We start from the raw sequence: 27,644 nt of genomic DNA, 5'->3' as shown, positions 1-27,644 counted from the left end.
ATTGGAATTACTCAAAGTTACCTTGAGGAATAAGGTTTGGTTTTAAGATTTCAAGGTCTATAGCGACATGTTTCGAGGACCATTGTTATTCAAAATCATGTTAATGGCATATTTGAGCAACAAGAGGTTCAAATAAGGAAAATGTTCATTGGGTAGGGAGAAGATTTGACAATATGCACACTTGTTCTAGTAAGTATTGCCTAGTTGTCTTCATAACAAGTCGGGTTGTCAGTTATATTGTCGTGAACAAATTTATTCAGAAGAAGGATATATACACTATGATTGACATCAAAGTGAATATGTGACAGGAATACAATGTCCATTTATCATATCAATTGGCATATCAGTCCAAAGAAGTTGCTCAAAAAATAATGCAATAGACCTCTACAGAGTCATAAGAAATATTTCCCAAATACTCTCTTGTTTTGGCCTAAAAAAATAAGGGTATAATTACTATCCTTAAGCTGGATTGAATTAATAATTCTTTTTTGCTATTTTGTAGCTCTTGGATTTTGCACGAAAGGTCTTATACAATGCATTAGGCCAATTATTGCTATAAATAATACACATCTAAAAATATGCTTGAATGGAAATAATTAATTTTATTCATTAGCCATTAGGATTAACGATTTGAAAAACAAGGACTCTTGGAAATTGTTTACAATGAAGTTACAAAAAGTGACTGGCGCTAGGCCAAAGTTAGTAATTATCTCCTATCGATGTACATCTATCGACAGAGCTGTTCTGAGAAAAGTATTTCTTAATGTCACCCATGGCACCTTTTTCTTTTTGCCCCATGTGAAAGGTAATGTAAAGTCAATGTTCAGTATGTCTAAGCTCTTTGGAATTCATTTGAACCTTCATTTAAAGTAGCAGCAAACACATATGGGTTAAAAAAAATTTAGAAAACCAACTTGATGTGCAAGCTTCAATTGGGTGATTACTTAGAGAATAATATGGATATGTATAATTGGATACTGTCTCAATTAGAAGGTAGGAGGTACAATATTCTAATCATTAACATCATGAAAAGTGTGAATTCTTTCATGAGGGAACCATGGAATTCCCTATTACTTATCTAGTTGACCACTTTAGAACATACTACAATAGTTGTTATGATGGAAAGACAATGGCTTCATCAATGAGTACTCATTTAGCAACTAGCTAAATAATATAATCACTGAGAGGAAAAACTAAGGACAAAAAAATAATCATTCATATTTTGTCTGAGCATGAATTCCAAGTTTTAGATGGTGGCATTAAGAAGGGGTCAGTTGACATAAATAGTGAGATTTGCACCTATAGAATATTCCAACTTGATCGGTTTGTCTATGCTCATGCAATTGCTATTTATCTAATCTTCCTAGTGGATTATACAAGCTTTTGTTCAAATTTTTCCACCTAAGAATTATTAGTGATAGCTTAAGCAATATTTGTCCGTCTAGTTGGCAACATGGCATCTCAGGAAGCTCCTGAGGATATTCGAGAGTTGAAGGTTAATGCACCCATAGAAGCATCACCACCTAGTCATCATCTAGAGTTTTAAAATAACTTCTATATGTGTGGATGTAAACCGAAGAAATGTGAAATGTAGGCATTGCAAAGCAACCTAGCCACAATAGCAAGAAATGTAAGAATCTTATTGCATCAAATCCAAACTAGTAGCCTGCTAACCTTTTTGTAAATGATTGTAGTTCCAAGAAATTATGTACATTGAACTTTTATAATTCATTGAATAAATAACTTATCAAGAGTTGAGAAGTTAAAAAATAAACCATAAATCTATTTTGGGCATGAAATTCAACACAAGCACCCTAAAATTGTTTTAACACTTAATGCACAAGGAATAAGCACAAACAACGTCTAAGGGGTATTTCATTGAACACCTTATATGCAGTAGTTGTAACTCATCATTTTGACAAAATTTCATTTTTTTCTTTCCTCTAACAATCTACAATTCCATTCAAGCTTATTCATGTCACTAAAAAATGATGTAGTTAACTCACTTAGGGTTTTGATCTATCTAGACTTAATTGATTGGGGTTTCCAATTTTTCTTGCCGTGGACGTGCTCTACTCCATCACCGGTGATATATTCCTTGTCTTTATTCCATCACTATCGCCAATAAAGATGAAATCGTGAAGCTAGCTTTTGGTTTGATAAGGAAGAGAACAAAGGGAATAGGGGTCGTGAAATGTGGGACTATTTTTATAAATTGTTTGGGTAATTATGATAGAAATAGTTTTGTGGGGTTAATTTTTTATAAATCCGAAAACTTATGGGACTATTTTTTCAGATTTTTATATTAAATTGATAATTATTGGACAAAAGTATAAAGGTAACTAAATCTTAAAGGTACAAACTATAAATGTATGCATGGCAGAAGGTTATGAAAAGGTAAGCACAATTTTATTGAACAAAAAATGGAGGGAATCAAAACAAAGTATACTTGATTCTGATTTTCATGTTCAACTAGAAATTATGTTTTAACGGATATACCAGCAGCGGAATTTATCAACGGCGAAAGGATCACAGGCTATCTCATTCATAATTTTAATCCTTGAGATTAAAGAGCAATTAACCTGGTCCATTATTTTTAATAATAATACTGCTAGCTAGTTAGAGTACATTGATATACACAGACATTGATCTTTCCTTAGCAATTAACGCAACAAAAAAAGCCGGCTTTTCATACGGAATCACAGCCAGACGTCAAATGCCATCCTTATACGAAATGCTAACGCTGTTGAAGAGCTTGACTCAAGACTCACAAATGGATGGACAATGCACAATTTTGTATGCACCAGGAAAGGTTCCAAATTTTTCAAGCTTAAACCAATTTAGCAAAGTTTCAGCTCCAGGGTAACCGACAAATCCCCCGGTTGTTACAAACCATATGCCTGATGAAGCATTATAGTTATCAACTTTCCACAACGATTGTTTGTTACAGTACTCACGTCCGGATAGCAACACTGGGAATATCAAGTTGAGATCAGTTGATTCTCGGACAATAGTAGAATTTTCATACGGTGAGAGTGCCAATTTGATTCCTCGTCTCGAATCAGGTCATAATTGAATAAGGTCCAGTGGACAGAATCAGTTTCTGCTTCCTTGAAGGCTGACTTCGCCACCCCCAGCTCCCGGGATGGCTGAGACGAGATAGTACTGACAGTTAGGTTGGACCGTGTTGCCATGGACATCAAAGAGAGGTTCAGGAAATGATGTGGTGCCCAGTACCAACAGATAGTTTGTGGCCAAGGTAAGGATAAGGAAGAAGAGTGTTGTTGGTAATGGAGTCTTCATTTTATTACTTTGAAAGCTGTGAACGTGCTTGACGTGCGCTGAATTCGGTAAAGAAGAGTTAGAATTTACAGAGAGCTAGAGAAGCTTAGGTGATAAGGTCTTTGGGTTAGCTGCATGCAAAGCTCATGCATGATTTAGCCCTTTTTTTATTTTTTTGTTGTCCATTTTTTAATATTTATCTCAAACTCATGCATGGTATCGGTTTTTTATTTATTTATTTTGTTTGTTTATTCAAATACATTTTTGGTCTCGAACTTGCAGCATGCATGATTCAACCTTTTGTCCGAAGAAGTTCCGTACACGTACCAAACCTATGTTTCTTTTTTTAAAAACATACACCATAGGAATATGTTTTAGTATTAGATTGTTACCATATTATCCCCATGGTTGAAAACAGGTACTAGTTGGTAAAATGAAAAGACCCGCCCGAAACTCTAAGGGTGAGTTTGTCTCATTATCATCTAACTTGACTCATAATAAGCTTATTAATAAGGACTCTGTCAAAAATTTGGCAAAATCTCCCCAATATTTATGAACATTACCAAACTTACAAATCTATAACATAAGCACTATCAAAATACAATCAATTTTTATCAATCAGCCTCCTCAACCATAATACTGTTGGGAAAATATTGTCTTTAAAAGCATGTGTTTATTTAATTGTAATAAATAATTTTTCTGATTAATAAAATAAATGAGGTATTTTATTCAAGTATCTTAATTGCATTAATATTTTGAGTAAAGTCCATTTGATCATATTATATGTATTTATGTGATCACCATGTGTATTCCCAGAAGACATAAATACAAGTTATCTTATGATTAAATAAATTAAGTTCGCAGTTGATAAATAAAGTTGGGCACTTTATTTAAGTTTAGACTGTAGTAAATTCATTGAATGATTGGTCTTAATCATATATGAATTTACTAATATAGTTTGACTACATTGAGCTGGATCACATATGAGATTTAATTAACCTTGAAATGACTGTCAGACTTATTAAATCTTATAGGCATTGATTTTACTGTAATCTTAATTTTGAGTTAGTTATGATTTTATGATTGTAATTGTTATACCATTTGAGTTACCAATGGGCACGACACACACTTGTGGTCAAGATTACCCAGTATATTGGTGGGAGCAATTATGAGTATTGGAGTTATAGATTAATAATATAGAATTTGTACAACACATCTCTTGCTGGGTTTTCGGCACTTGATCATAGAATTCTCTGGCCAGAGTGTGTCAACATATTTAGCATGTTAAAAATGATCATTAGAGAAAACCAGTAAGTATCAAGGAACAAGATGTAATTAAATCGATTGGACAATTGAGATATCGATTTAATTAACGATGTGGTACAAAGGATTATGCAGTAAAAAAATCAATGTGGCATGAGTCGAATTATTATTCGAATACACCATCCTAGATAGCATACAATTATGGAGGTCAATTCCAATCTTTTAGTGGAGTAGATTTGGAATTAAATAATTGAACTAGTTTAATTACAGGCCTAATTATTGTAGCCACTATTGTATGTACTCATATGATCCTCGGGTTAGCTCATTTAATTGATTGCGCCGCTACTGGATTAATAAGCAAGATAACTAGCTATTCAGGTTAAAAGCCTAAATATATTATTTAGTGGGAGGCTCCATTAATATACTTGAGTGTAAGGGGCCTTGTGTTATTTTACAAAGTGGGCCCCTATAACACAAGAACAAGTAACGTGACTTTTGTTTTAATTATTTTTAATTTAAATCAAATGTGATTTAATAGAATTAAAAAATAAATAAATATGGAGCATAGGGTTTCCACTAAAAAGAGATATAAAAAGACTTATATTCTCTCAAAAGAGATAGAGCAGCCACTTTATACAGATCAGAGAAAAAAAAATTTCTCTCTGATTTTGAGAGAAAAATTTTCTCTTGCTAGTTGCTTATAGTGGTGATAACCACACGTCAAGTGCACATCAAACTTAAGTCATAATTTGGAAGATCAATGATGACAGATCGTGATCTAATAGGAGTGGTAGTGACAGATCGTGATCTGCGAGTCTAAATCACTTCAGCGGAAAGAGCAAAGATTGTTCATCTTCTCAAATTTTCAAGGTACGATTTCTAGATTACTTATTCCTATATATTGTATGAGATCGGTCCTAAAATATTTTATAAAAAATTTAAAAAACTGATTTTTCCCCAACAAATACTTAATACCACTCAAACATTTACTGTCTACATACATTAATCATCCATAATAGTCTAATCATAATAAAATTATACAATCGAGAATATCTTATTAATAACACCTACAACTCTTAGCACCATCGTATGGCCATAACTCAAAATAACTATTATTGCTTAGTCGACTGTTGCCTCTACAAATCTCTTATAGGAGGGAAAATATAATAAAATGGGACGAGTACGAAACTCAAGAGTGGGTAATAGTTTTTTTAAAAAATAACTTAATAGTTTTTGAAAAAACTTACTTTAAGATTACATCTTTTCAATATACTTTTTTTGTCAAACTATAATAACACAGGTAAATTAATCAAACTTTAAATTGAACAAAACATAATACTATACGTAGTACTCGTGGAAATTATATCAAAAGTAAAACATAATATAAAATACTTCATTCTGAAAACTATCAGCAAAAGACACACCTAAGGGAATGATCTTATTGTACCCATACCTCATACGGGTGGTGCTTCGATGTACTATCTAGGCATGTCATGCCCAGAGATACAATAGGTAGACTAATGAAGTGCTATCTCAAACAACTTGTTCACGGTTATTGTTCATCCGAATAAAAAATATTAATTTTCTAAAAAAAATAGTAAATTGCAGAAAATAAATGACGCAGATATTTTTATGCTGTTCAGATTAATCAATTCTATATCCACGAGGCCACACTCAGATGAAAAGCAATTCACTAAGTTGAGATATTACAACCAATGGATTTACCAAATTTAAGACTTTCACTTACAGTTTATCACCATACAGTTTACTCAACCTTAGACTTAATCTGCTTCTCTTGAATAATTGCTACCCATCTTAATCCACGATCCTCAAGGCACCTCGCAAAGTGATCAATAGCAGTTCTTCAATTCTACAATGTCTAGTGATCCAAGATCCATATAGACTCTACAGAGAGATGAAAAAAAGATAAATAAATAAATCAACACAACATTATGCGCCAAATCCGTATTCATTCGGGAGGAGGCCGAATTTTGCTTCTCAGCTTTATGATTTGTGTTGTGCGTACCTTTAATTGAGAAATACCTCACATTATATAGGCACTAGGGTCTCACCAAAATAGCAAGTCTTAAAAGACTTGGATTCTTACCAAATAAAAGTTTTCTCTTATAATTATCATGAGCCTAAATTGGAATAAATCTAATCTTCTTGCCTTGCTTGTCTCCCAAGGAATATCTAGAGTATTTAATGAACTTCCTATTTGAACCAACTTCTTACTCTAAATATATCTCATGCGCCAATTATAGAATCCCATCATTAATAGACTTTATAAATTAGACATCTAATTAAATTAGGAAGCAAATATTCTTATTAAATTGGAATCTCACTAAATTAGGGAATTGATAAATTAATCCTTATTACAAGATATGCAATAAATTTTCAATTTAACTAGACTTGTCCAAAGATGCCAACTCTATAAATAATGGACTTAACAATCTCCCCCTTTGGCATTCTTGTCGCAAAAGCAATCCAACACAAGTCTTACATGAACCTTGGCACTAAGATATGAATATGAAACAAGCATAAACAATAGCAAGGAACTAACCAAAATAATTGGCAATTAGCATGTTAGTTCATGTAAATAAACCAAGGCAAGAATTAAAATAAAATGCTAATTTTATTGATCAATAAATAGAAAGGCAACATTAAGCACAAAAGCAAAAGCAATAAAAAGATAAACTCCCCTTAAGAACTAGAAATATCTAAAAATTCTTGAACAAAAAATAAAAGTCCCCCTAGAATTGAAAATACTACTCCTCCTAACTCATTATATTGAGTAATTGAAGATTGAAATGAATTACTCCCCCTCTTTTGCCAAAAGATTGCAAAAGGGAAGAAGTTTGGCATGCAATTCGACAAAATGAGTAGAAAGGTCAACAATATCGTGCTCTTGTTTCAAAATGGAAGCCTCTAGATCGGCAAGATTAGGATCAAAAGAAGTAGATGGAGGAGAAGAGTGAACAAAGGCTACAACAAAAGTAGGAAGGTCACGAAGGGTACTAGGAAGAGCTCCACTAGTGACGGTGCGTGAGGGCGCACGCGTGTGGCGGTGGCGACGGCTGGTGCTCGGTGATGGCAACATGTACAATGGCGGCAGTAATGGTGGTCCTAGGGTCAAAGGTGGAAGGTCCAGAGTGAAAACTATCTTCACTAGGATCACTTTAATGCATGGATTCTGCAGGAGGTATTTGGCCAAATTTAGGACCAAAATCCTCATCATCATCAAGCATGTGAGTCTCATGAGGTCATCCACAACCAGAATAAAGGTAGGGTGAAAGAGTGTGATGACACTTGGATTTAGATTGAGCATGAGAGCTCTCACCTACCTTAAGCTTGGAGAGGGTGGGAGCCATGGAAGAGAAATATAAAAAACAAGGAAAAATTAAACAAGAAGAAGCAAAAATTCTGGACCATCCAAAAGAAGGAAGAAGGAAGCCACAAATTTGAATGGAAAACAAGGATCTAGTGGCTGCCTTATATAGAAGAACTTGCCTTGCTCAAGGAAGGTTTGGAAATCCAACTTACATAAGGAAAAAAATAATAAAGAAGATTTTATTCTAATTTAATGCACCAACCATCATAGATTTTATTCCAAATCAATAACTAAACATAAATCAACTCAAACAAGTCAGAAACATAAAGGAAAATACCAAAAACGAAATCCCATGCATGATATTTTACGAAACAGACGTACAATGCGATCTACATACCATTGGAAAGGTTATTGAATCAGATTCTCACAAGAGTTTATAGAACTGAATTTAGAGTTCTGTAGACAAAGTTATGACCAAAAGAATTTGTGACGGGTAAAAGCTTGTCAATGCACTTAGAAAACAAAAATTTGAGTTCTTTTTAAAAAATATGTAACTCTTAAAATCTAAAAACATATCATCATGTTAGAACATGAGAATGCACATGGATAATGAATTTTTATTTTATTTTTTATATTTAAAAAAATGCATTAATAATGAAATTGAACTAAAAAGAATGTCTGGGAATCAAGCATTAATTTATGTGATCAAGACTCCAATTTCCTCAAATAAGTAAGGATTAGAAAATTTTAAACTTGTGTGTGTGTGTGTGTGTGCAAACAACTTAATCTTAACCTTTTCTTAAAAATTCATCAATTTTCACAGTCAAAGTCTTAAATATTAAATATAGAGTTGGTCAAACTAACCTTATCATCTTAATCTCCAATTTTTGACCATTTCAATTGACAGACCTTTTTTTTTTTAAAGCAAAGCCTCTTTTTTAAAAAACAAATACGGTCAGTAGCTTTCACTCTACCCCTTAAGGTAGCCTTCTTCTCATGGTAGTTCGTCCTCTATCATATTTATGATACGCAAACTCAGATTACTCAAGAATAGCTTCACACTTAAGAGTTATAGATAGCTATTTTTGACCATAGTGTCTGTATATATTTGAGGTCTTATGACAAGATAAGAATTAAGGTAAACAGTCATAACTCAAGTTAAATATTCTCAACAAAGACCATGTCAATATCAAAACCTTGAGTCAACATTCAGGTGCTTTTGAAGAAAGGTTAAATAACTCTAATCAAAACTTATTCAATGCTTTCAAATCTTTAAAAACATAAAAAATTGCTTGTCGTCTAAAAAAAGGGAACAAAAAAACAATGATTTAAAATTAAAATTTATAAATTCATGTCCTATAATTAATGCACTAATGCATGATTTAAAACTAATGTAAAAAAAAATGACTTACATGGAACACACACCTAAAGATTTCCTTAAAGATTCAAATCGTTTGGAGTCTAAAGCTTTTGTAAAAATATCTGTAAGCTGTTTTTCTATATCAATGTATTCTAAGAACACAGTCTTACTCTCAACTAAATCTCTAATGAAGTGATGATGAATATCAATATGCTTAGTCCTAGAGTGTTAAACAAGATTTTTAGAAATATTGATAGCACGCATGTTATCACAAAACACAGTCAAAGCATCCTGAACCATACCATAATCTGCAAGCATTTGTTTCATCCAGAGCAATTGGGTGTAACAACTTCCAGCTGCAATATATTTAGCTTCAACCGTGGAAAGAGAAATTGAATTATGTTTCTTTCTATGCCACGGCACTAAGTTATTTCTAAAATAAAAACATCCTCTAGTGGTGCTTTTTCTATCATCAACATTCCCAGCCTAATCTGCATCACTATATCCTGCAAGACTTGAATTAGTGTCATTAGTGTACCAAATATCATCATTAACTGTTCCACTAACAAAACGAATGATTTGTTTGACAGTAACTAAGTGTGATTCCTTTGGATTTGCTTGGTACCTAGCACGTACACCAATACTGAAACATATGTCAGGCCTACTTGCAGTCAAATAAAGTAAGCTACCAATCATATTTCTGTAAAGACTAAGATCAACACTAGAACCACTATCATCAATAGTCAACTTGGTATTAGTACTTATAGGAGTTCTCATGTGTTTTGCAGAATCTAAGCCAAACCTCTAAACTAAACTCTTGGCATACTTAATTTGATTAACAAAAATTACATTCTCCATTTGTTTCACTTGCAAGCCCAAAAAGTAAGTCAATTCTCCCACCATACTCATCCTAAATTCCTTTTTCATTTGACTCACGAATTATTGCACATGATCAGAAGAAGTAAAACCAAACACTATATCATCAACATAGATTTGACCAACTAAAATCCTTTAATTAAGTTGCTTAATAAATAGTGTTTTATCTACTCCCCCTCGCTTATAGCCATTTTCAAGCAAAAATTTGGTCAACCTTTAATACCAAGCTCGAGGAGCCTGATTTAAACCATAGAAAGCCTTTTTCAATTTAAAAGCATAGTTTGGGAAATAGGGGTCTTCAAAACCTTTAGGATTTTCAACATAGACTTCTTCATTTAAGATGCCATTCAAAAAGGCACTCTTAACATCCATTTGAAATAATTTAAAGTCTATTAAACAAGCAACTACAAAAAGCAAATGAATAAATTTGAGTTTAGCAACAAGTGCAAAGGTTTCATCAAAGTCAACACCTTCCATTTGTGTGTAGCTTTGTGAAACCAACCTAATTTTATTTCTCACTATGTTGCCAAATTCATCTACACACACATATACGTACCTTTTTCTAGCTAATCTTTCAACTTGTATTGGTCCCATAAGGTCAATATAAAGTAGTTGTAGTACCTTAGATGTTGTTCTACCTTGAATAGCTTTATACGATGCCCTTTGTTGTTTGCCAAATTGACATGAACCATATATTGTAATACCCCACACCTAAGTTTTTGACCCTCCACCCATATATATTGAGAGAGAGAGAGAGAGAGAGAGAAAAAAAAGGAGAGAGAGGAGGCACGAGAGAGAGAGAAAGGAGTTGACCCAATTTTTGACCCGGAAACCCGACCCGACCCGCGACCTTGACCCGGCCGGTTCTCCCATTTTCGGCCACCATTTCGGGCAAGGTTGGTACCGATTTGAAGCTTGAGAGATGAGCTACGTGTCCATGTCGTCCTTGTCGCCGGAAATTGATCGGAAAGTCACCGATCGAAGCTTTGAAGTACCGCGGAATCGCCGGCTCGATTTGCTGTGATTTCGCCGGTTTCCGGTGAAGCTAGCACTTGGTTTTTGTTCCTTACCTTACCCTCTACCATTTCCGACTAACCATTGACGCCGAGGACGTCGTCTTGCCGTTGATCGGCCGTTGGAGGATTCACGACTTTGGGAGCTCGATCCGGAGCCATCGCTGCGCGTGGGAGGTCACCACCACCACCATTGGACTCAGCGTGGCTTGAACTTTCAGTTCTGAGCTTCCCGTCGTCGTCGGTTGAATTTCGGTGACCGTTGACCGGCAAGGGTATTTTGGTAATTTCACAGTCTAAGGGCAATTTTGTAATTTCAGATTTTGTGGGTATTTTAGTAATTGTTGTAACTGAGGATAAAGTTGGTAATTTATGATTTTGAGTTTAATTTGGTAATTTTGATATGGGGGTATTTTGGTAATATTGAATTCAAGGGTAATTCGGTAAATTCATAAAACTTGAGGGTGAATTTGTAATTTATGGAATCAGTGGATAAATTGATAATTTTAAGTTAGGGCAGTGAGGTAATTTGATATTACGAGGGTAATTCGGTAATTTAAGTTGTTAAGGACATTTTGGTAAATTTACGCTCCGAGGGTAATTTCGTAATTTCTGACATTGTGGTTATTTTTGTTATCTGAATTGAGGACAATTTAGTAATTGAAGATTCTGAGGATAATTTGGTAAAATAATGATGATGGGGGCATTTTGGTGATTTTGGCATGTAGAGGTATTTCGGTAATTTTGTACATGCGGGAATAGTTTATTGTTGATAGATATTCGTTTCAAGAATTATTATGTAAGATTAGTTGTATTTCAAATTTACGGAGAATGTTTATGCCGTTTCCTTGATTAGGAGGATCCGCGAAACGAGAATCAACCTGCGGATGTTGTCGACACCGAGTCTGGACATTGTCACTGTGAGTGGAATATACAAAACCTATTTTTAGAGTTAATTATGATAGTAAAGCATGTTTACGAAATAAGTGTTTTAAATGTTTTGATTTAATGATTTCTTGAAATGGATTTTATTCACGTATTGATATTATATTAAAATGTTTGGTTAATGATTTTGCGTATCGATTTTGAATAAAGTATGATATTATTTGAAAGATAAGAAAAGTGGATTCAAATGTGGTATGATTTAAAATATGGTTAAGAGGTACGTGAATATGAGTATAATGATTGTTTTTGAAATCATTAGACAGTACCCTTCCCCTCCAGATACAGTGATACAAATGATATGCGATGAGAGGCTTTTGGGGCCTGTCTGAACACACATAGAGGCTTTGGGCCGTGTGTTTGGGCGTTTTTGCCTTTATATGCATGGGATACAGATCAGTTATTGAGATACAAAGATACAGTGATACAGATATGGGATACAGATCAGTTATTGAGATACAGTGATACAGATATGGGATACAGATCAGTTATTGAGATACAGAGATACAATGATATAGATATGGGATACAGATCAGTTATTGAGATACAGAGATACAGTGATACAGATATGAGATACAGACAGTTGATATACAGATGAGATACAGGCCTTTGGGGCTCGTCTGAGTACACACAGAGGCTTTGGGCCGTGTGCTTAGGCGCTTTTGTCCTTTGGGGACTAGATTATGCATGCACAGATATGATGAGATATGATGAGATATGAGATAGTATTTCTCTGTCTATCCGTGTAGCTCCGAGGCGTGACGTTACCCAGATAGTACGTCATTGCCCGTCCGTTAAGGTCCGGATATGACGAGATTTTCCCTGGGTACTTGTTTGGTGATGATTTTCAAATTTGTGAATTCTATATGATATTGTGATATGATTTCTATGGTTAGTAATCTGATTTAAATGTTTAATGATTTATTTCTGATTTTACGCTTATGATTTAATGAAATTATGTTTGGAAATGATATGATTATTTGTTCAAAGTAAGAATTAATTTTTAAAACTACTATCCACTCACTGAGCTCACTGAGTTTTATACTCATCCCGTTTTTATTATTTTCCCCCCTCCCAGGAGACTTGCAGGTACATCAGTCGATTCAGTAACGAATGTTAGTTTTGAATTTGTGGCCACGTGATGGTGCTAGAATGTCGTAGATTTAATACTGTGATATTTGGGATATTACGAATTGTATTTATTTATTTATTATATTTTGTAATTAAGGATAATCATTGTATTTTAATATTAGAATGATTTGGGTGGTATTTGGTTTGTTGACTTGAGAAGTCAGTTGTGGAGGATGGAAGAATATTGAATTATTTTGGGAGTATTGTTTTGTAAATCGCAGGTTGGGAATGTTTTATTTATAAGGGAGATTCTGCCGAAATTTTTATAGAATTCTTAGATATCTTAATTAATATCGAGTCGATTTTACGAGTTTAAATAGACTTGCCTTGGGGGTGCGGGGCGGGTCGTTTCACATATCCCTGGTTGTCTCTTCCTGAGTATTAGAACTCCCTTGACAGCACCTGTTTTCACAATTCTAGTCAGTAATCTATAGTTCAAGTGACCTAACGTTTGATGCCATAATTTTATGTCATCAAGAATGGTCTTATGATAAATAAGTGAGCTAATCAATTTATAACAATGATCAGATGATTGATGTCCTTTCAAAATGCAATTTCCATCAACATTGAGAACGCGAAATTTATTCCTGTCAAAGTTGACAAACAAGTTTTGATCACAAATTTAACTAATGTTGAGTAGGTTTTTCTTGAGATCCTCCACATGCAAAACATTATCCAGTTTTGGAAAACCTTCCACATTCAAAGGTCCCTTTCTAAGCACTCGACTTTTCACATCATCAGCAAAAGTTATATTTTCTCGATCAACTTTTTGATAATTGATCAAGACACTTCTATCATCTGTCATGTGTCTTGAACAACCACTATCAAAGTACCAAAAATCAATAGTGCAAGGTCTCAAGGAAATAAAGGAAACATAAGCTTTATAATCAGTCTTCCTTATCCAAGTAGTTCTAGGTTTGTTTTCACTTGTCTCAACCTTAGATCTGGGCGTCATCCTAAGTTTTCCATAAGAATAATTAAAGAACATTGTTTGTTTCACATATTTAATAAGCTTGAAGCAATTAGGTCTTATATGCCCTTTCACATGACAAAAATGACAAGTAGGAGTAAACCTGTTATTCTTACCTTGATGAATTGGTGAAGAATGTGCAACAGCTTTACCTTTTTAAAGATACGGAACTTTAACTATTGGTGGAGAAGTTGTAACTTGAGAAGCTTTAACAAACACACCTTGAAAATTTAAGTCTTTACCATCTTGATATCCAAGACCGTGATGATTTGAGTTGGACTTTCCAATTGACAAGATGTGATCTAACTTTTGAGTTCCAGAATTCATCATTTTGAGTAAGTTTTGGTGTTCTCTAATTCTGCGGACACTACAAGTAATTGATTATCTTTGTCAGTAAGTAAAGATTTGTAATTAATTACCTCACTTTTAAGTTTCACCTTATCATCCAAAAAATTGGATACTTGAGTCATCAAGGTCAGATTCTCATTGTAGAATTTTTCCTATCCAGCAAACATCATCTTGTAGCTTTCATGAAAAGCTTTCTTGTCATTTATATCAATATTACTGACGTCGCTATCTGAATTATTATTCTTGTCAACATGTTGCACAGTTTTGTCAAGACATGAACTGGTGTCTTCCTTGCAAGTAGCTAAGTGCGAGGCTTTAGATGTGGATGCATATCTAATGTTTGATTCTTGTGTACTACCATCATTATGGACAACAAGTCCTCCAACAAGGTCTTCTTCATTAATGTTATCATTTGAATCATCATCACTCCAAATGGATTACATTGCTTTCTTTTTCACAAGAGTGTTAGCACATTGTGCTTGTATGTGTCCTATGCCTCTATATTCTCTACATCTAATACCCTTAAGTTTGTTAAGATCAAACAATTTAGAATTAAGGTAAGAAGAACCTTCTTGAACTATAAGAGCCACTGATGTAGAAGTTAAAGTTCTTCTTTTTCAACATCTTCTTGAAATGCTTTGCAATGAGTGCAAGTGAATTATCCACGTATAAATATGGATCATCATCCTCACTTGATTTGGTGACCGGAGCCTCCATTTCAACCTGAAAAGCAATACCTTTTTTCTTTCTTAGGATTCAAATTTAAGTAGTTAGTCTCATAGACCTTCAATTTTTCTATAAATGAACCCCTGGTCATAGCAGACATATCAGCATATTCTTTAATAGCCAAAATTTTAGGATGATATCTAGGATGGGTAGATCTTAAGATTTTTCTACAAATTTCTTCCTAAGCTGCTTTAGATGTCTTGCATATAGAAATTAGTTGGCGTTGAAACACATCAACTCCATTAACAATGGCTTTAAGTCCTTTTGCATTATATCCAGATGCATCAAGTTCATCATTAGTCCATTCTCTTACTCCCTTAGGAGATTCTACACCATTTTCATCAATTTTGATAGGTGGAATATATCATGTGAGTACGCATTGCCAAAATCTTTCATCAATAGATGTCAGATAAATTTTCATCCTTTGCTTCCAACTAGCATAATTTGTCCCATCTAGTACAGGTGGACGAACCAAAAAGCCTGTCTCTCTTTGCAAACTCATACCTACAAAATAGATCTAGGTATCTCACCAACTAAATAGTTAATGTCCTGCTCTGATACCAATTGAAATGAATTTAGATCTATCGTAAATAGATGTAGGCAATTAAAAAAACCTAAGGTTAACAACTTGATTAATTTTCGAAAATACTTTTCACCATTACTGTTCACGGTTACTGTTCATCCGCATAAAAAATATTAAATTTCCAAAAAAATAGTAAATTGTAGAAAGTAAATGACATGGAGATTTTTACGTGGTTCGGATTAATCAATCCTACATCCACGAGGCCACATCCAGATGAAAAGCAATTCAATACGTTGAGATATTACAACCTATGCAATTACCAAACTTAAGACTCTCATTTACAGTTTCTTATCATACAGTTTACTCAACCTTAGACTGAATCTGCTTATCTTAAATAATTTCTACCCTTCTTGATCCACGATCCCAAGACACTTCGCAAAATGATCAATAGCAATTCTTCAATTCTACAATGTCTAGTGATCCAAGATCCACATAAACTCTCCACGAAGATAAAAAGAAGATAAGTAAATAAATCAACACAACATTATGCACCAAATCTTGATTCTCTAGGTAGGAGGCCAAATTTTGCTTCTCTGCTTTATGCTCTGTGTTGTGCGTACCTTCAATTGTGAAATACCTCTCATTATATAGGCACTAGGGTCCCACCAAAATAGCAAGTCTTAAAAGACTTGGATTCTTACCAAATAAGAGTTTCCTCTTATAATTCTCATAAGTCTGAATTGAAATAAATCTGATCTTCTTGCCTTACATGTCTCCCAAGAAATATCCAGAGCATTTAATGAACTTCCTGTTTGAACCAACTTCTTGCTCTAAATAAATCTCATGAGCCAATTATAGAATCTCATCATTGATAGACTTTCTAAATTAGACATCTAATTAAATTAAGAAACAAATATTCCTAATAAATTGGAATCTCACTAAATTAGAGAATTAGTAAAGTAATCCCTATTACAAGATATGTAATAAATAAAATTCCAATTTAACTAGACTTGTCATAAGATGTCAACTCTATAAATAATGGACTTAACAAAACTCATTCTATCTTATCATACTATCATACATGGGCCTCGTAGAAATGGTGCAATGATGTAGTATCGTGTATCAAAGGATATGCTATTTTATATATCTCATCATATTGTCGTACTGAGACCTCATACGGATGATGCAATGATGTACTGTCTAGTTCTATCATGTCTGGAGGTATAAGAATAAAACAAGTACTGTTATCTCATATATCTCATCATAGGTATGCATGTATAATCTATTCTCCAAAGGACAAAATGCCCAAGTCCATGGCTCAAAGTCTTTTTGTGTACTCAGACAGATCCCAAAGACCTTTATCTCATATGTATCACTATAACTAAATCTCTATCATCTCTTTAATTGAATCTCTTCTGGCCATTTTCGGTAATGATGATGGCGGGGAAGTGACTTGCAACTCTTAGGGTTTCGGCTGGTACCCTCCATCACCAATGACGTAGCTGAATTTATGCTTAGGTTTTGGGTTTTGTAAATAGGTTGACCCAACCAACCTTTTTCCTTTCTCCTCTAACCTGATCGTTTGTGTTCTGTCTCTAACTCTGTGAGCTTCTTCTTCCCTTTGCTTTATTTATAACATCAATGCTCCTTTTTTTTAAGCTTAATTTGTTATAAGCTAATGATGGACTCGATTATTGTAATAAAAGCTGATAAATCGAGTTACCAAGTCATGTTTGTGTTGTGTCTATTTCATGTCGTGACAAATTTAAAGTAACCAATCAAGACCCATTTAATAACCATATCAAATTAGATGATCTATAGCCATTTATTCATGACGAGTAGTCGAGTCGCAGTAAATTTGCCAATGACTCTTAAAATTTTAGATCAAAGAGAAAAATAAAATAATACACTTAATTAAAAAAATAAAGTGCATATGCTACCTAATATAAGCTTACTTAATTAAAAAAAAGATACAATATATAAGCTAACTTTTGAATATAAATTTAAGCACCATATAGCATTACGCATGGCGAAGACATGTTGCAGCCCCCTTCCCATTCTTTGTGAATTATAGCTTGATTTGTTAATCACACCTGACATAAAACCATATTGAGTTAATTAACCTAAAATCTTAAGTTGTATTAGTTTAAGTTTAAAGGTTAGTATCCAAATAATAGTATTTGAATTTTATTTAACACTTACTAGTGGCTTCAGTTGATCATAGGAAAAATAACAGTAACCCAACTCTCATACCACCAATGTGAGCAAAGTTTGGACTTCATAATTCTTATTTTTAACACAAACAAGTTTATTCATTTACTATTCAGCACCCAAATATTTAAAAACAAGTTGTAATATATTGACAAGATGACAATTCGTACGTGGATAATGATAGACCGCGGCTCCTTGTGAAAAAGGCAATAAATTTTTTTAATTTCATACATTTTAAAAAATGTATGAAATTTGTAACTTATATATGATTTTTAGAATTTATATCTGAAAAGAAAAAATAAATTTTTATGATTTTTCCGACTTTTATTTGAAAGAGAAAAAATATGAATGAGAATTAAAATCATATTCCAAAAATATTTCTATAAAATATATTCATTTTCTATTTACTAATTTCCGAGAACAATTTGTCATTTAATGTCTTTAGGTACAAATGGTGCAATTTGTTAATCTTTTATTCAAATCTGTCCATTTTATCCTTTCAGTTGCATTGCTGTAAAATGTGTGTGGCTTGATGACTTCCAGCTTATGTTGTTGGCAACTATATAAGTATTTTGCTTTACAATGGTTAAATTGGATAATGAAGCAGAAAAGTTTTGACAATAATTCTTCTACCCGTATATGCCGGATGGGTTTTAAGAGCATTCATATTTTCTTAAATTATATTAATATCCCTAATACTATCATTTTTTTTAATTAGAGTTTTTTTTTTAGACGAATCTTTGACGATATTAGCGAGATTTATTAAAAAGAAGAATAATAATAACACTTAAATAGAATGATGTAATGAGTCTTACTCTAAAGCAAATTAAAAACATGAAGTTAAAATAGTCATCTAACTAACCTAAACAAAATGTTGTCTAAAAAGATAAACATGCATTACAAAAATGCGAACAACAGAGACAAAATCTTGTTAAAACGATAACATTAGGGTTATTTTAAATAAAATAAAATTTCACTAGAATGAAAATTATCCAAAGAATGTAAATTGCCACACTATTATTTTAGACGATTGATATTTAATCGCGATTGGCATGATGACAAACTATTGCCATCCCTTGTGAGTTGGGACTCGCGTCATTCATCTTCTCCAGAAAAAAAAATGAAATAAGACTTTTTTTTTTGTGGTGCAGATTTCAGCAGCTTTTTATCATGTTTTTCTCGTTGCTAGTATTAGGTTACATCAATAATGGACGATTCCTCGGGTCTGGGATTTTTAACACGTATAATAGACTAAACAGTAGATAGGGTCCTTTAATTAATTAATTTAATTGACTGGCTTCCTGGGCAACTCCCTACCAACGAACTAAAAATATCATGAATATTGCGTTGAATTCGCATATGAAAAGTATAGGATAAATTTTCAAGTTTTGTGGCTATAAATCTATTGTAATTATTTAGCAAACTGTTAAGATTTTTAACATGGTGAAAAAGAAAAAAAATAATTATTTAGCAAGGGTAGAATGGACTTTAAAATCACTGATATGAGGTATGGGGGAATAATTATCACTCTATATTTATGGTAACGTTTTTACAATTTTTTAATGGTGAAATTCATTACTGAAGGACTTGAATGAAATAGATTCAAAATTTGAAGGACTTAAGTTGTACATTCTAAAAGTCGTTGATCTTTGAGTTTCTTTCTTCAAACAACAAGGAATCAACTAAAACTTTACCATATATCAATTGGACCACGATCCTCACTTAATTGTAAGTTATTTCACTCACGAAATTGCAAAAAATAAACAAATTGTTCTTTATCTAATTCAACTATGTGCTTGTCTGATACAAGTCTATAGTTGACATAATTTATATCATTATCTAAGGGATTTCTTGCCAATTAATTAACTATATATTGAGTCAAAAGTCAATAGGTAGCTGGGTAAAAGCCCATTTAGTTTTTGTATTTTAAAATTAGTGTCCATTTAGTCCTTATATTTTTAAAAATACCTCAAAACATCCCTGCCGTTAAAGTATTGATACCCCTACCGTTACTTTTTATTTCTTTTGGCTTACTTTTACAATATTACCCTTTTATAATAATAATTTTTTGTTTAGACATTAATAAAAAGAAAATAATTAAATTACCAATTTAACCCTAAAATTGTATCAACAATTACTAATACTATAGCATCATAATATTAGTGATACTATAGTAACAATAATCACTAACACTAATTATAAGTGTTACTATTTTTCTGACTCCCAGATTACTGACACAAATAATAAGTGTCACTAAAAATAATTGCTGACACTATTCTAATGTCAATAAAGACCATTTTTCTAGTAGTGATACATGTTTCAACAATGATAAGATGTTGTATTTACCACTTATATATTCCTAATAGATTTTTACTTACCTGTTTTATCCCTTCCATTAAGAGATAACAAAATGAATTATGAAAATAAGGGCAAAATGTTGTAATATTTTTAAATTTTAAATTAAAATATAATATAAGTAATTGGGATCAGCAAAAAATGAAAAACTGTGAATGTTCTTTTATTAATTACATAGGACTAATCATTTTCATCTTCTCTTTAATTTTGACACCGAACTACTTAGAAATGGCATATAATCTTCTAAAGAGGTGTGAGTGATAAATAAATGAAAAAAAAATGTTGACTTTATGTGTTATCTCTTAAACCAGAAGAATGAATAAGGTAACTAAAAATCTAGTAAGGATGTAAATAGAAATATGACATTTATTAGATGAAACATGCATTCTCCAATTAATTTATTGGACTGTTGGCTACCTTTGTAGTGAATTCATTAGGCTTATTATCTTTTACCCAACTAGTGGAAATATCTTCGTTGTATTAAAAGCCTGATAGCTAGGGGAGTTCCTAAAGAAAACTACAATAGTAGTTTATCAACCATGCTCTCGCAAGACCACCGAGATCTTAAACTTGTCAGATCTGGGAACTACTTTCCAACGACTTGCCGAAACACGGTCCGTCCAATTTTTCTTTTATTACATTGTCTTTTAGTTTATCTGATAGGTATTGCATACATTCTCTAATTATTAGAAATTTAAGCTTCCTTTGTTGTTGAAGTGCTGTAATTATTGTGAAATAATGTGTAATAAACATAATTTTGAACAATAAGCTTGAAAAAAATATGAAAGATATTATAGGTTTTTCACCATACAAGCATAGTGTAACATCAATTTAGCTTCCACACCACAATGACCATTGATTACCAAATATTTTATTGTAGTAGCCTTTTAGTTACTACCTAATCATATCACCAATCAAAGAGTTAATTTTAATGATTTTGGACAATAACTATTGTTTTTCATGATAAATCGTAAAGTGGAAAACTGTAACATCATTATGGTTTTATTAAGGAGCACGATCCATGCATGCTTTGACAAAACAGCATACATTTATGAGGGACAAATTGCTCCAAACATGCATGACTTCCGGGTAAGGGTTATTGGAATGCACTAGTTGTGTTCGAAATGGTGTTAAAAAGGAATATTCAAGGGCACTTCCAGATATATTACTCAAAAAAATCGCCACAATACACCCAGTCGATTATAATTAAGAAAATTCTGTTCCTATTGTAGCCTGTTAGGTAACCTGTAGAGAGATTGTTTCTTGCAAAGGCTAGCAACAACCACCCCCCCCCCCCCCCCCGGCGGGGGGCGCCGCCTGTACTGTTTAGCTAATATTATAGCTCTTGCCCGTTAAATTAAGATAGATTGCTGAAAGCGGAAGGCTAAAAGTGGATAACATTTTTCCCCTCATAAAAATAAAAATTAGGGGTCGGCAAACGGTTTGCGTTACCCAGAATTAAGATACGCGGAGGTTGGTTGGCTTGTTTAATCAATCCTTAAATTTTAACGCTTGGGTTGTGTAATTAATATCAATCCTTTCAACATTTGGAACCCGACTCTAGCTCTGTGTATTTGTTATGCCTATCATTTCTACGTTAAATTGCTGGTGCGTATATTTTGGGTGTGGGACCATCATACAAACTAATAATTCTCTAAAGTCGCTCTCATCCAAATCAGTTCTCGTATTAGACGTAAATAAGTGAAATAAGATGGGATGCTGCTACAGCTCACCTAAAACTGATTTTTCACAATTTTCAAATTGTTTGAATAACAACAATTAAAAATATAAAATAATTAATTTTGGGTGATTGTATGTTATAGCTAACGTAACATAACAAGGTGCAATAAGAAAAGCATGATGAAATAGCTCATTGAATCTACACCAGAGTCAGATGGTCCCTTTATCATTCATAAAACACAAACACAGTCATCTGACATCTAGCATATCTGCCTTCCACGTGGAGCCACTGATATATCATTACGAACGAATTGTGATCTTGCATTATCGGCTTTTTTGTTTTATACGTGGAAAAATTTCCTCGACTTTTGCATAGACTTGAGCGGTTGTTATGTGAAGTGTTAAAAAAAAAAATAATAATAATAAAAATAAAAATACAGAAAGGAAAAATTATTGTGTCGGCCATTTCTCGCAATTAACATTGCATGTGAGAGTATCAACGTAAAAAATAATTTATAAAATGACATTGTACAAAATTATTGTCTTATTCTCATGGATTATTGTTAGAGAAATTTATTCCCACCCAAGATCTTATAAGAAAAAATATTAAATAAATAATAATAAAATAAATAGGAAATAAAATCAATCACACAACACAGTAATTTATGTGAAAAAATATTACAATCATTCTATCATTTATTTCACACCCAAAGTCCCAATAATATCGAATCTTGCAATAGACTTACCGTTTCTCTCACATTAGAAATTATTTATGTACAGAGAACTAATTGTTGTGTTATACAAATAAGTAAATCTAATATATAATGATTATTTCTTGTAGGAGAAGTATTCTTTTTCTTATACTAGTTGTATTTCTCCTTAAATAAGTCAAGTCGCAAAAGAAAAATTATTTTTTCCTTAAATAAAATCATACTAAAGAAGAACATATCCTTAGAAATTCTTATTGCAAATAAGACATATTTCCTAGCAGCTGCTAGATGACCAGGTTCAATATAAGACATGAATTGCACCCCATAGAATTTGCATATTCTAGAGGCAGTTGGGTATAAAGAAAAATGGGAAAAATATGGTCCATGTAATTCGGACATTAGGCCAATTTATGAAAGATGAGGAAAAAGGAGAAAAGGAAAAAAAAAAAATCTCAATGGTGTGTGTGTTAAGGTGTTAACGTGCAAGTGTACACAACAAGTAATATAATAATTAGAATCAAGGTCTTCACATGAATTGATGTTATAAGATTTGCTACAGTAATCTTAATAGTGCAACTTTACTAAACTAAATAAAATAAAATAAATGTTGAGATTAATGATCTAATGAAATTAAAAAAATACAACAAACAGAATGCAGTAAAGAGGAATTAACGTCAAACAAAAAGATATGCGTTAATGATAAAAGGGTAGTTGGGTACTAAACTTACTTAATGGTTACTGACGGTTTTACACTTGAGGTATGGTTGCTACAACATCTACTAAAGCACTAGGCAAAATCTCTAATGTATCATCAACTATCACATGTTGGATATCTTATGTTTGTATACAATCTAACAATAACTAGTTGTTAAATTAACATTAAACATAGCATTATACGATCTAGACTATATTTGTCCTACAAAGTGATCTTTATGTCTAGTTCTTCACTAATTCTAGATTAAGTATGGCTCTATTCAAATTGAGATTTACTCAACTTGGGAAACCCAATTTAAAACCATCTATTGTCTTAATTTGTTCCACTAAATCAAACATTTTTTAGGCTCCTTCTTAGTTAGTATCCACTAAATGGGTGGTCAATCGAAATAGGAATTTGTTATATGTAAAATCAAGACAAAATGACATAGTTAGATTCTAAGCAACATACATATATATAAGTCAAATAACTATTAAGCTCATTCAAAACCCAACTACAGTAAAGTTTAGCTCATAATGAGCTTTAAAACACTAAAAACATAAGTATGTGCCATGAAATATATCATTCAAAAGAAAATACAATAAACCAAATATAAGAATGAAGTTGAGATGCAAAAGGATCAAGGTGTCATGCTTTAGTTTTCAAGTTCTCTCATCCTTCTCCACGAAATACCCTCTGTTTTAGCTTTAAAATTCCTTTGTGTCTTTTTCTTCTTTTTTTTTTTTTGTGTTGACGGAAAATCCCTCTTTTGTTTCCTTAAAATGTGTCCTTTTATAGCTTGGACTTCGTCCTTCTCTGGGTGCTGCTCTTCTTCTGATTCCTCACCCCATTCCTTTGCTACTGCACTTTCTTCAATTGGTTCATCTATTCAAGTAGTCTCCGCTACAGTCTGAGAATTGTATTATTGCAGCAGAGATATTGTGCAAATTTTATTGTACTCGCAAGCGCACAAATCTATTGTACAATAGATTTTGTGGTGACAAGTATCGATCTCACGAGGTGGTAGATTTAATTATGTGTAGGGTTAATTTTCTGGGTGTTTGGGTGTAAATGTGAGTTGGTTGAAAGTGAATTCTTTTTTATCTTAACATTTAAAATTAAAAGGCAGAAATGTATTAAGGATGAAATCAATACAAATGAAACGCTTGAGTCTTTAGATTCACACTTAACATTCACCATGTGCTTAATATTTCCTTTTTAGTTCTAATTAATTTATGAGGTGGATATTTTCATTCCTCATAATTCTCACTCTAATAAATATGGTATCAAGTGCTCAATGTGTCAGAGATAATGATCTTCCACTAAGTGTGGTGTAAAGAACATGTTGTGCCAGACAATAATAATTCTTTTGTCGACAACGTAGCAAGACCATCCACTAAGTAGCTTAGATACACTCTCTGTGGACACTCAGTCAAGACGTCCTACAAAATACTAGAGGGGAATTTTTTGCTAATTAATATGGTGCTAAGTGCTCATTGTGCTAGACAGTAATGGTCCGTCGCTAGGGAGCCGATATACCTTGCAAAATCTAGACATGATATGTTGTCTGTCAACAATGAGTCAAAACAACCACATAAATCAAAGGGAAAAATAAAATAAACTACCTAATTAAGCCCATGGATTATGTTGAGGCTTCACCTTCAACCCAAGCTTAAAACTAAATTAGCCACTCACAATTGAATTAGGGGTAAAATGATAATTTTATTAAAATACATAGAGAATGCAAGATAGAGAGAGAATTATAGAAAATGGAGCTAAAAAATAAATTCAGGGGCATCAAATTAGGAGAGAGCCCTTAATTTATAGATACAATAGGTAAATCATGGTCATCAGATGAAAATAATTCGGACGCTTAGGATTGGGCAACGTGACAAGCTTTAATTAGTTGGAACAAATCATCAGTCAACATCATATCAACATTTCGGTCCAATAATATGCTGCTACATCATAAGTCAACGCCACATCAGTATTTTGGTGCAATAGCATACTTCCACATCATCGATCAACGCCACATAATCGGCCAACGTCACATCATCGGTCAATGCCACATCATTGCTCTAATACGACATTGCCATGTCATCGATCAATGCTACATCATCATACCCTTCTATGAGCGAAATCAAATCCTAGCTATTATTGGAACTCGAACCCAATTGGGCACATGGGTTGTCAATAGGCTACGAGCCCTTTGGTGTATCAACGGCCTTTGTTATATTGTATTGCTACTTTACGCCTTACGGTGCTATAAAAGAGTGAGTGTGAAATTTATAAAATTCGGATATCCACAACTTACTACGATAATTTTATAAATTAGTAAAATTAAATAATGGGAATATTACAAGCAAACCATCATTAATTTTATTTTGCATGCAGTCGATCCAAATAAATGCCTACTTGAATAGCTTACCTCTCATTGAATTTATACTCTATCTATTCCTATTTATTAAATTAAAATCAAGAATCTAAGTAGCACATTTTAGAAAAAAAATTTACCAATATCGCCGAGATCTACATCATAGTTACAAATAAATAAGAGTTATGCTACATACATAATTTTTTTTAATTTGAGATTAAAGTCTTGGACAAGCTTATGATGTCATAAACATATTTTTACAATGTTTTTAATTCAATTATGACATCGTAAATCAATCTTGAATTTTAATTTCAGTATACAGCGAAGTCATGCTACATATACCCGTTATTGGGATACACTGTTTAAATCCAAAAGTAATGAAACATATGACATGTCATCATTTATTAGGTGATATAATATTATCACATTAATGAAGAAAAATAGATTCAACAAATACTAAATACAATTGTCACTATTCTTAATTTATGGTTCTTCTAGGAACTCCTTAATTAAAGAAAAATAAATGGTGGCCATTTAAATATTAAAAATTTACTTTTTTAAACGAATTGAACATTCAAAATTAGAAAATAGCAGTTTATAGAAAACTTATCAACTTATTCACTTTCTCTCTCAACGGTTTAATGCCATTAAGAAGTAAGACTTATCTGGAAAAGTTATCAGGACCTACAAGAGAATCAATCGCATCATCTCTAAAATCGATTACTATAATTATTCAACTAATTGACAAACATAACTAGAAAAATAAAATAGGAATAAAATTAAAAAATAAAATAAATAGAAAAAGAGAGAAAATTAAAGAGAACTCACAAGAGTTGAAGCAGGAAGAGGCATCTCAAACCCCTAGATGGGATGTTAGAAAGAATAGAATAATACATGTGACCTGAGGATCATGACTATTTATATAGATAACTTTTTCTATTGGCTTTAGGTATTCTTATTTCAACCAGTCATAGAAATAGAAATTACTCCTAAGTCTCTACACATTAAAAGTCCACACCTTATTAAATACATTAAAGCCTATATTATTGTAGACCTTAATAGATCACTTTTAATTGAGTTTAACCATATACGACAGTTCGCAACACATAATTATTCATATATAAGCCCAACATTAGATTAAAAAATTCAACAATCTCTCATTTGGGCTATATATGTAACCGTATAATTAGGCTTTGTAAAAATAATTGTATGAGCTCAACGTTACTATTATTATCGAAATGTATCTATAATCAATAAGGTCTATCAATTATACCAATATAGGATCAAAGGCGACATTCGTTACAACTATTATAACTCGATTCATAAATAGTCACTATGCCTAGAACTAAAAGACATGGATTATAATGTGGATGTGTAGCATAGAATTTCATGCAATGTGGACTTAACATGCTTATTTTCAACTGGTTTACCTTAAACCTCAGTGAGATCAAAGCATATTAAAATTAGAGTGTGAATAAATCAAAACTTTATTTCTGTAGAAAATAACCTGAAATATCGATAAACTGAAATAAGTGAAAAATGTCTAAATTATATGAGAATCTAAAATCACAATCTCGAACTAAACTAAATATCCTCTAATAACATAACGCCCATAAAAGTAGTGTGCTCATGAAGCATCTTGGGTGGCAATACCTTAGTAAGCGGATCCGCAATCATAGAGTTTATGCTCACATGCTTTATACACAATTGTCCATTCTAAATTCTTTCTTTAACAACTAGGAATTTGATGTCTATATACTTCGACTTCATCAAGCTCTTGTTGTTATTGGAATAAGGCATTATTGACTTATTGCCACAAGATAACTTAAGTGATCTATCTATACCATCTACTATT

General features: G+C 32.6%; 1 pseudogene; it reads right to left on the bottom strand.

Annotated features, from left to right (window-relative positions):
• Positions 1 to 2,619: 2,619 nt before the first annotated feature.
• On the bottom strand, positions 2,620 to 3,303 carry LOC112099636 (annotated as a pseudogene).
• Between the last annotated feature and the right edge of the window lie 24,341 nt (positions 3,304 to 27,644).

This window comes from Citrus clementina, unplaced genomic scaffold (genome assembly GCF_000493195.1).
Source record: "Citrus clementina cultivar Clemenules unplaced genomic scaffold, Citrus_clementina_v1.0 scaffold_3, whole genome shotgun sequence".
Lineage (NCBI taxonomy): Eukaryota > Viridiplantae > Streptophyta > Magnoliopsida > Sapindales > Rutaceae > Citrus > Citrus x clementina.
The sequence above is the reverse complement of the archived record's forward strand: the minus strand, read 5'-3'. Positions and strand labels throughout refer to the sequence as shown.